The sequence below is a fragment of the Equus asinus genome, chromosome 2 (assembly GCF_041296235.1).
Source record: "Equus asinus isolate D_3611 breed Donkey chromosome 2, EquAss-T2T_v2, whole genome shotgun sequence".
Taxonomy (NCBI): Eukaryota; Metazoa; Chordata; class Mammalia; order Perissodactyla; family Equidae; genus Equus; species Equus asinus.
Window position 1 is genome coordinate 76,437,475 of NC_091791.1, and position 10,803 is coordinate 76,448,277.

Consider the following 10,803-nt stretch of genomic DNA (forward strand, 5'->3'; position numbering starts at 1 on the left):
AAAACTCCCCATTCCCTTCTCTTCCTAGCCCATTGGAAACCGCCATTCTACTTGCTGTCTCTATGAATCTGACTACTCTGTGTACTTCACATGGTTGGAATTACACAGCAGTTGTGTCTTTGTGACTGGCTAATTTCACTTAGCATAGTATCCATCAGATTCAGCCATTTGTAGCATGTGTCAGAATTTCCTTCCTTTTTAAGACTGAATAATATTTCATTGTATGTACATACGATATTTTGTTTTTCCACTTATCTGTGGATGAATGCTTGGGTTGCTTCCTTTTGGCTCCCGTGAATAACGCTACTGTGAACATGAGTGTACAAATCTCTTTGAGAACCTGCTTGCAATTCTTTTGGATACACACCCAGAACTGATGAATCATATGCTAATTCTATTTTTAATTTTTTGATGAACCAACATACTATTTTCCGTAGCAGTTACACCATTTTACACTCTCACCACCAGTGACAAGTTTTTCCATATCCTCACCAACGCTTCTTGTTTTCTGATTTTGTTTGTTTAGTAATAGCCACCCTAATGGGTATGAGGTGGTATCTCATAATGGTTTTGATTTACATTTCTTGAATAATTAGTGATGTTAAGCATCTTTTCATGTACTTCTTGGTCATTTTTATACTTTCTTTGGAGAAATATCTATGCAAGTCTTTTGTTCATTATTTAATCGGGCTGTTTGTTTTGTTGTTGTTGTCATTGAGTTGTAGGAGTCCTTTTCATATTCTTGATATTAACCTCATTAGATATAAGGACTTACAGATATTTTCTCCTGCTCTATGGGTTGCCTTTTCATCCTGTTGATTGTGTCATTTGAGGCACAGAAGTTTTTAATTTTTACGTAGTCCAATTTATCTATTTGTATTGTTGTTGCCAGTTCTTTTGGTGTCATATCTAAAAAGTCATTGCCAAATCTAATCTCATGAAGCTTTCCTTCTATGTTTTCTTTTAAGAGCTTTAGTTTTAACAATTTTATTTAGTTCTTTGATTCATTTGGAATTAATTTTGTGTATGGCATAGTGGAAGGGTCCAAATTCATTCTTTTCTATGTGTATATCCACTTTTCTCAACATCCTTTGTTTGAAAGACTGTCCTTTCCTCATTGAACGGTCTTGACACCCTTGTCAAAAATCATTTCACCATACATATTAAGGTTTATTTCCGGGCTCTCTAGTCTATCCCATTGGTGTATATGTCTGTCTTTAGGTCAGTATCACACTTTTTGGATTACTGTAGCTTTGTAATAAGTTTTGAAATCAAAAAGTGTGAGACCTTCAACTCCGTTCTTTTTTTTCAAGATTATTTTGGCTATTCAGGGTCCCTTGAGATTCCAGCTGAATTTTAGAATAGATTCTTCTATTTCTGCAAAACAACACCATTTGGGCTTTGGTAGAGATTTCATTGAATTTAAAGATTGCTTTGGGTAGTATTCATATCTTAACAATATTATGTCTTCCAAGTCATGTACACAGAAGGTCTTTCTATTTATTTGAGTTCTTTAATTTCTTTCAGTAACATTTTGAATTTTTCAGTGTACAAGTCTTTCATTTCCTTTGTTTAGTTTATTTCTAAGTATTTTATCCTTTTTTGGGGCTATTATACATGCAACTGTTTTTCTTAGTTTCCTTTCTAGATTATCTAGTTCATCGCTAGTGTAAAGAAACACAACTGATTTTTGCTAGTTGATTTTGTATCTTGCAATTTTGCTGAATTCATTTACTAGTTCCAACATTTTTTTTTGTGTTTGGAGGAATCTAGAGTTTTCTACATAAAATGTCATCTGCAAATAGAGAGAATTTTACTTCTTCCTTTCCAATTTCTACGCTTTCCCCCTCCTTAGCCCTTTTATTTAATCTTTTATTTTGAAATAATTATAGATTTATAGAAAGTTGCAAAGATAATATAAGTCCTGTGTACCTTCACCCAGTTTCCTGTAATGGTTAGATTTTGTATAACCATAGTACATTATATAAACAAGAAAATTTATATTTGTACAATTTGTGCGTGTGTATATATATAATATATATATAATATATATGCCATTTCATTACATTTACATTTATGTAACAACCACTGCTATCAAGATGCAGTCTAGCTCCAGTGAAGTGAAGAAACTTTATATCCCTCAACATCCCTTTGCCCTCTCCTGTTGATACCATAATTCTCTTAAGTATTTCCTTTATATACATTACAAATCACATCAGGCACTGCAATAATTTTCGCTTCCACCACCAAACATAATTTAGAAACTCAAGAGGAGGAGAAAATCTATTATATTTACCCATATCTTTGTTCTTTCTCTTGTTCTTTCTTCCATTCTGATGTTCCAAAATTCCTTCTTTTACTATTTTCTTTCTGTTTCAAGAACGTCTTTTAGCCGTCATTTAAGGGTAGGTAGTTTTTCTTTTTACTCTTGAGTGCTGTTTTCAGGGATATATAATTTGGGGTTGACAATTCTTTTATTTTAGCACTTGAAAAATGTTGTGTCCCTTCCCTTTGGCCTCCATGGTTTTTGATGAGAAGTCCATTGTCTTCTGAGTTTTTTTTCTGATGGGTAAGGTGTCCTTTCTCTCTCATTACTTTCAGGATTTTCCTGTCTTTAGTTTTCTGAAGTTTAATTGTGATGTGTCTTGGCATGAATTTATTTGGGAAAATCATACTTGGAGTTCATTCATCTTCCTGAGTATGTATGTTAGTATCTTTTGCCCTATTTGAGAAATTTTCAGTGATTATTTCTTTGAATACTTGTTCAGCTTATCGTCTTTCTTCTTTCTTTTCTGACATACATGATAGAGATTTGTTATAGTCCTACAATTCCCTAAGGCTCTGTTCACTTTTTTAAAGTATATTTCTCTCTGATATTCAGCTTGGGTAATATCTATTGTTCTATCTTCAAGTTCACTAATTCTTCCTTCTGTTCTCTCCTTTTTGTTATTGTGCCTATCATTGTCATTATTTTAGTTATTGTATATTTCCAGTCTAAAATTTCCATCTGCTTCTTTATGACTTCTATTTCTTCACTGAGACTTTCTATTTTCCATTTGCTTCAAGTGTGTCCAGAATTTCTCATTGAAGCATTTTGACGATGGCTGCTTTAAAATCCTTGTCAGATAATTCTAATATCTTTGCCATCTTGATGTTGTTGTCTATCGATTGTGTTTGCTCATTTTCCTGGGTTTTGGTATAATGAATGATTTTCCTTTCATTTAACACAGACATTTGAGTGCTATGTTATGAGACTCTGGATCTTATTTAAACCTCATTTACCAGGACTTCCTGGCACTGCACCAGCAGGGCAATTAGGCTGCTGCCTCATTACTATCAAGTGAGGGTGAAGCTCCAGGTTCCCTCTTCGACCTTCTTTGAAGTCAGACAGGGGGGAGATGCCTTATTACTACCAGTCTCCCCACTAGGTCTGTGCTCATATCACTCTGGCTGGGAGAAGAGGGGACTGTGTCTTGTTGCTGTTATCCATGGGCTGCCATTGACACAGCAATATCTCTGGATGGTGGTGAAACCCTCAGGTCCCCACTCTGACACCACCCAGAGAGGAGGGAGGGAGCTTCCTTAATAATGCACTGGGGTGGAAGTCTGGGATTCCCAAGTGGCCTCCAGTGACACTGTGGGGGTGAAGAAACCTTGTTACCAGTGGGTTGAGATGGAAACCCCAGACCCACACTGATACCACCCTAGTAGAGAGAGGGGGAAGGGCATCTCATTACACCCAGGCGAGAGTAGAAGTGTAGGTTTCCCACTTGGCCTTTGCTGATAGGGGTTGGGTGGGGCCACAGTCATTTCTGTGGCATTTGGCTAAAGTAGAGCAGTTATTGTCTAAAAGTTTTCTGTCTTGTTAGGCTACCCCTTTCATGAATCTTCAGATAGCAAAACCAAGTTTTTCTTTGGACTTTTTTGTCTGTTTTCTTTGAGATTTCCAGGTTGCTGTTTTTTTCACAGCACCATATCTGAGATATGTGAGGCAAAAAGAAAACCCAGGGACAAATGTCTCAAGCTTCATATGCACCCTCTCTCCACCTTTTAGAGTGTTCTTATGTTTATTTTCTGCGTAATGTTTGGATTTTTGAGCTGTACTTGGTGGGAGGAATAGGGAAAAGTATGTCTACTTCAACTTGATCTGGAACCACACTCCTCCCTGTTTGTGATCAGACATGTTAGAGATTTATTACTTTTTAGGTCTCTTTAAGAACATCCTTTGGCCTTGCTCTTCTTCTCTCTAGTTCGTTTGTTTTCTATTTTGTCAATTTCTGCTTTTAATTTTATCTTTTTATTTTTTCTACCTTCTTTGGATTTAATTTACCAACACTTTTTCTGACTTCTTGCAATAGATACTTAGATGCATGATTTCCAACTTTTTTCATATTTAGAGCAGTTTTAAGTTTACAACAAAATTAAGAGGAAAGAACAGAGGATTCCCATATACTTCCTGCCCCCACACATGCATAGCCTCCCCCAAGATCAACATCGCTCATCAGAATGATACATTTTTTACTAACAATGAACCTGTATTGACACATGATAATCACGCAAGGTCCATAGTTTACCTTAGGGTTCACTCCTGGTGTTGTGCATTCTATGGCTTTGGAAAATGTATAGTGATATAGATCCATCATCACAACATCGTATACACTATTTTCGTTGCTTTAAAACTCTGCTGTGCTCTGCCTATATTCATCCTCCCTCCCCACCAAACACTGGCAACCACTGATCTTTTTACTGTCTCCATAGTTTTCCTTTTCCAGAACATCATATAGTCGGAATCACATAGTATGTAGTCTTTTCAGATGGCTCCTTTCACTTAGTAATATGCATTTAAGCCCCCTCCTTGTCTTTCATAGCTTCATAGTTCATTTCTTTTTAGTGCTGAATAATATCTCATTTATGGATGCACGACACTTTATTTTGCCACTCATGTACTGAAGGACAAATTTTGACAATTATGAATAAAGCTGCTATAAATATCTGTATGCAGGTTTTTTAATGGACATAACTTTTCAGCTCCTTTAGGTAAATATCAAAGAATGCAATTGCTGGATCATGTGATGAGAGTATGCTTAGTTTTCTAAGAGGCCACCAAACTGTCTTTGAAAGTGACTGTACCCTTTTGCCTTCCCATGAGCAATGCATGAGAGTTCCCATTGCTTCACATCCTCGCTGGCCTTTGGTGTTGTCAGTGTTCTGGATATTGGCCATTCGAGTAAGTGTGCAGTGCATCTCGTTTTAATTTACAGTTTCTTCATGACATATGATGTCATTTTTCATATGTTTCATTTTCATTTGTATATCTTTTTTAGTCAAGTGTCTGTTAAAATCTTTGGCCCACCTTTATTTGGATTGTTTGTTTTCTTATTGTTGAGTTTTCAGAGGGCTTTGTATATTTTGGATAGCAGTCCTTTATCAGATATGTCTTTTACAAATATTTTCTCCCAGTCTGTGTCTTGTCTTCTAATTCTCTTGACAACATTTTTTGCAGAGAAGTTTTACATTTTGATGAAGCCCAGTTTATAAATTATTTTTTTCATGGATTGTGTTTTTGGTGTTACATCTATAAAGGCATCACCATACCCAATGCCATCTAGGTGTTATCCTATGTTATCTTCTAGGAATTTTATAGTTTTGCATTTACACTTAGGTCTATGATCCATTTTGAGTTAATTTTTGTGAAAGTTGTAAGACCTGTATCTAGCTTCATTTTTTTACATGTGAATGTCCAGTTTTTTCAGCAATATCTGTGGTAAAGATCATCTTTGCTCCATTGTATTGACTTTGCTCTTATGTCAGAGATCATTTAACCATATTTAAGGTTCTATTTCTAGGATCTCTGTTCTGTTCTGTTGACTCTGTTCTATTTGTCTATCCTCTTGCCAGTACCACACTGTCTCGATTACCGTAGCCTTATAGTAAGTCTTACAGTTGGGTACCATCAGTTCTACACCATCAGTCCTCCACTTTGTTCTCCTTCAGTGTTGTGTTGGTTATTCAGTGTCTTTTGTCTCTCCACACAAACTTTAGAATAAGTCTGTTGATTTCCATACAATAACTTGCTTGGATTTTGATTGGAATTACATTGAATCTATAGATCAAGTTGAGAAGAAATAACATCTTAACAATATTGGATCTTCCTATCTATGAATGTGGAATATATCTTCATTTATTTGGTTCTTCTTTCCTTTCATTCATCAGAGATTTGTAGTTTTCCTCATATAGAACTTGTATATATTTTGTTAGAAAATATATTTCTGGGGGCTGCTAACATAAATGATATTATGTTTTTAATTTCATATTCCACTTGTTCATTGTTAGTATATAGAAAAGCAATTCACTGTTATATATTAACTTTGTATCCTACAACCTTGCTATTACAACTTCTTACGTCCATGAGGTTTTTTGGCAATTCTTTTGGATTTTCTATGTAGACAATCATGTCAGTTATACGTCTTCTTTCCCAGTATGTATACTTTTATCTCCCTTTCTGGCCTTACCACATTAGCAAGGACTTTGGGTACAATATTGAAAAGGAGGGATGAGAGGACACATCCTTGCTTTGTACCTGATGCTAGTGGGGAAGCTTTGAGTTTCTCAATATTAAGTGTCATGTTAGTTGTAGGGTTTTTATAGATAGTCTTTATCAAGTTGAGAAAGTTCTACTCTGTTCCTGGTTTACTGAGAGTTTTTATCATGAATGGATTTGAATTTTGGCAGATGCTTTTTCTGCACCTATTAATATAATCACCATTTGATTTTTCTTTTTCAATCTATTGATATGATAGATTACATTAATTCATTTTCAAATATTGAAGCATCCTTGCATACCTGGAATAAATCCCACTTTGTGGTGGTATATAATTCTTTTTATACATTTTTTTATTTGATTTGCTAAAATTTTGCTGAGAATTTTTGCATCTATGTTCATGAGAGATATTGGTCTGTAGTTTTCTTTTCTCATATTGTCTTTATCTGGCTTTGATTTTAGGATAATATTGTCCTCGTAGAATAAGTTAGGAAGTATTCCTTTTGCTTCTATCCTCTGAAAGAGATTGTAGAGAATTCGTATGAGTTGTTCCTTAAATGTTTTGTAGAATTTACCAGTGAACCCATCTGGGCCTGGCATTTTCTGCTTTGGAAGGTTATTAATAATTGATTCAATTTCTTTAGTAGATCTAGGCCTATTCAAATCATCTATTTCTTCCTGTATGAGTTTTGGCAGGTTGAGTCTTTCAAGGAATTGGTCCATTTCAGCTAGATTATCAAATTGGTGAGCACAGAATTGTGCACAGTATTCCATTACTATCCTTTTAATTTTCATGAAATCTGCAGTAATGTCCCTCTTTCATTTCTGATATTAGAAATTTTTGTTCTCTCTTTTTATCTTAGTTAGCATGGCTAGAGGTTTGTTGACTTTACTGATCTTTTCAAAGAATCAGCTTTTGGTTCCGTTGATTTTTCTCTGTTGATTTCCTATTTTCAATTTCATTGATTTCTGCTCTAATTCTTATTATTTATTTTCTTCTGCTTACTTTGGATTTAATTTGCTTTTCGTTTTCTGGTTTCTAGGGTAAAAACTTAGATTATTGATTTTAAATATTTATTCTTTTCTAATATATGCAGTCAATGCCATAAACTTCCCTGTAAGCACTGCTTTCAGTGCATCCCACAAATTTTGGTAAGTGGTGTTTTCATTTTCATTTAGTTCAAAGTATTTTCTAATTTCTATTGAGATTTCTTCTTTGACATGTGCTATTTAGAACTGTGTTGTTTAATCTCCACGTATTTTGGGATTTTCCACTTATCTTTCTGTTACTGATTTCTAGTTTAATTCCACTGTAATCTGAGAGCATACATTGCATGATTTATATTCTTTTACCTTTTTTTTTAAAGACTGGCACATGAGCTAACTTCTGTTACCAATCTTTTTCTTCTTCTTCTCCCCAAAGTCCCCCAGTACATAGTTGCTTATTCTAGGTGCAGGTCCTTCTAGTTGTGGCATGTGGGACACCACCTCAGCATGGCCTGATGAGCAGTGCTATGTCCGCACCCAGGATCCGAACCAGCGAAACCCAGGGCTGCTGAAGTGGAGCACGTGAACTCAACCACACGGCCACAGGGCCGGTCCCTTCTTTTCCTTTTATTAAGGTGTGTTTTAGGGCCCAGATTGTGGTGAATGTTCCATGTAAGCTAGAGAAAAATAGGCATTCTGCTGTTTTGGATGAAGTAGTCTATAGTCTATAAATGTTAATTAATTGATGGTGCTGTTAAATTCAACTATATCTTTACTGATTTTCTTTCTGCTGGATCTGTCCATTTCTGAGAGAAGAGTGTTAAAGTCTCTCACTGCGATAGTGGATTCATCTACTTCTCCTTGCAGTTCTTTCAGGTTTTTCCTCATGTAGTTCGATGTTCTGCTGTTAGGTGCATACACATTAAGAATTTTCATGTCCTCTTGGAGAAATTGACCCCTTTATCATTACGTAATGCCTTTCTTTATTCCTGATAACTTTGCTTACTGAAGTCTGCTTTGTCTAAAATTAATATAGCTACTTCTGCTTTTTTTTGGTTACTGTTAGCATGGTATATTTTTTCTAACCATTTTCTTTTAACCTATATGTGTGTTCATATTTAAAGGGATTTCTTGTTGATGACATATAGTTGAGTTGTGTTTTTTGATCCACACTGACAATCTCTGTCTTTTTCTTTTTCTTTTTTTTTTTGGTGAGGAAGATGGGCCCTGAGATAACATCTCTTGCCAATCTTACTCTCTCTCTCTTTTTTATTCTTGCTTGAGGAAGATTGTCGTTGAGCTAACATCTGTGCCAATCTCCTTCCGTTCTGCAGTTTGGACACCACCACAGCATGGCTTGATGAGCAGTGTATAGGTCCACGCCCAGGATCCAAACCCATGAACCCCAGGCAACCGAAGCAGAGCACACAAACTTAACTGCTACACCACCGGTCCAGCCCCTGAAAATCTCTGCCTTTTAATTGGTGCATTTAGACTGTTGACATGCAAAGTGATTATTGGCATAGTTGGACTAACATCTGCCATATTTATTATTGTTTTATCTAGTTGCCCTTGTTCTTTGTATTTTTGTCTTCCACTCTTTTTCTGTCTTTTGTGGTTTTAATTGAGCATTTTCTATGATTCCATTTCCTTTCCTTTTTTAGCATATCAGTTATAGTTCTTTTCAGTGGTTGCCCTAGAGTTTGCAATACGCTTTTACAACATCCAAGTCTGCTTTCAAAAAACACTGTACTGCTTCACGGGTAGTGCGAGTACATTATAACAACAAAATAATCCTAATGTCTTCCTCCTGTCCCTTGTATCATTGCTGTTGTTTATTTCACTTATATATAAATATACATAAGGACATATATATGTGATATATATTTTGCTGTTGTTAGTGCATTTGAGTCGATGCCAACTCCTAGCAACCCTGTGTACGATAGAGCAGAGCCCTGCCTGGTCTTTTGGGCCATTTTCTCACATACGATGCTGTATCAGACGTTGATCTGTTGCTATTCGCAGGATTTTCATGGTCAATTTTTTTTTTGAAGTGAGTGGCTATGTCCTTCTTCCTAAACTGTCTTAGTCTCAAAGCTCTGCTGAAACCTGTCCACCATGGGTGACCCTGTTGATATTTGAAATACACATGGCATAGCTTTCAGCATCACAGCAACAGTCAGCCACTACAGTGTGACAACTCACAGACAGGTGGCATGTTTCCTTGACTGGGAAATGACCCTAGGCGGCAGCACTGAGTATTAACCACTAGACCACCAATGACATATATAAGTATACAGAATTCAATACATTGTTGCTATTATTATTTTGAAGAAACTGTTATCTATTAGATCAATTAAGAGCAAGAAATGGTGAAATGGGTGAAGGTGGTCAAAAGGTACAAACTTCCATTATAAAATAAATAAGTAATGGGGATGTAATGTATAGCAATGGTGACTATAACTAACAATCCTGTATGAGAAAAAGAATGAGAAAATAAGTGTTTAATTTTACCTCCACTCAATTCCTTCTTCAGTGTTCTTCCTTACTTTTTGCAGATCTGAGTTTTTGACCTATCTATTTTTCCTCTCTCTAAAGAACTTCTTTTTAACGTTTCTTGCATGCCAGGTCTACTGGCAATAAATTCTCTCACTTATTGTTTGTCTGAAAAAGTCTTTATTTCTCCTTTACTTTTAAAGGATAATTTTGTTGGGTACAGAATTCTTGGGTGGTGGGGTTTTTCTCTCAACACTTTAAATGTTTCACTCCACTCATTTTTTGCTTGCATGACTTTTGAGGAGAAGTCAAATATAACCTTATCTTTGGCCCTCTATAGATAAGGGGTTTTTTTGCCTCTGGCCTCTTTGAGAATTTTTGCTTATCTTTGATTTTCAGTAGGTTGAAAATGATATGCCCAGGTATATATATTTTTTAGCATTTATCCTGTTTGCTGTTCTATGAGATTTTGGTGTCTGACGTTAACTTGGGGAAATCTCATTTATTATGGTTTCAAAGATTTCCTCTGTTCCTTGCTTTCTTTCTTCTCCTTCTAGTATTCCCATTATGCATATGTTACACCTTTTGTAGTTTTCCCACAATCCTTGGATACTTCATTCTACTGTTTATCAGTCTTTGTTCTCTTTGCTTTTTGGTTTTTGAGAGTTCTGTTGATATACATCCTCTAGCACAGAGATCTTTCCTCAGCCACATCGAGTCTGCTAGTAAGTCCATCAAAGGCATTCTTTATTTCTGTTACAGTGTTTTTTATCTCTAGC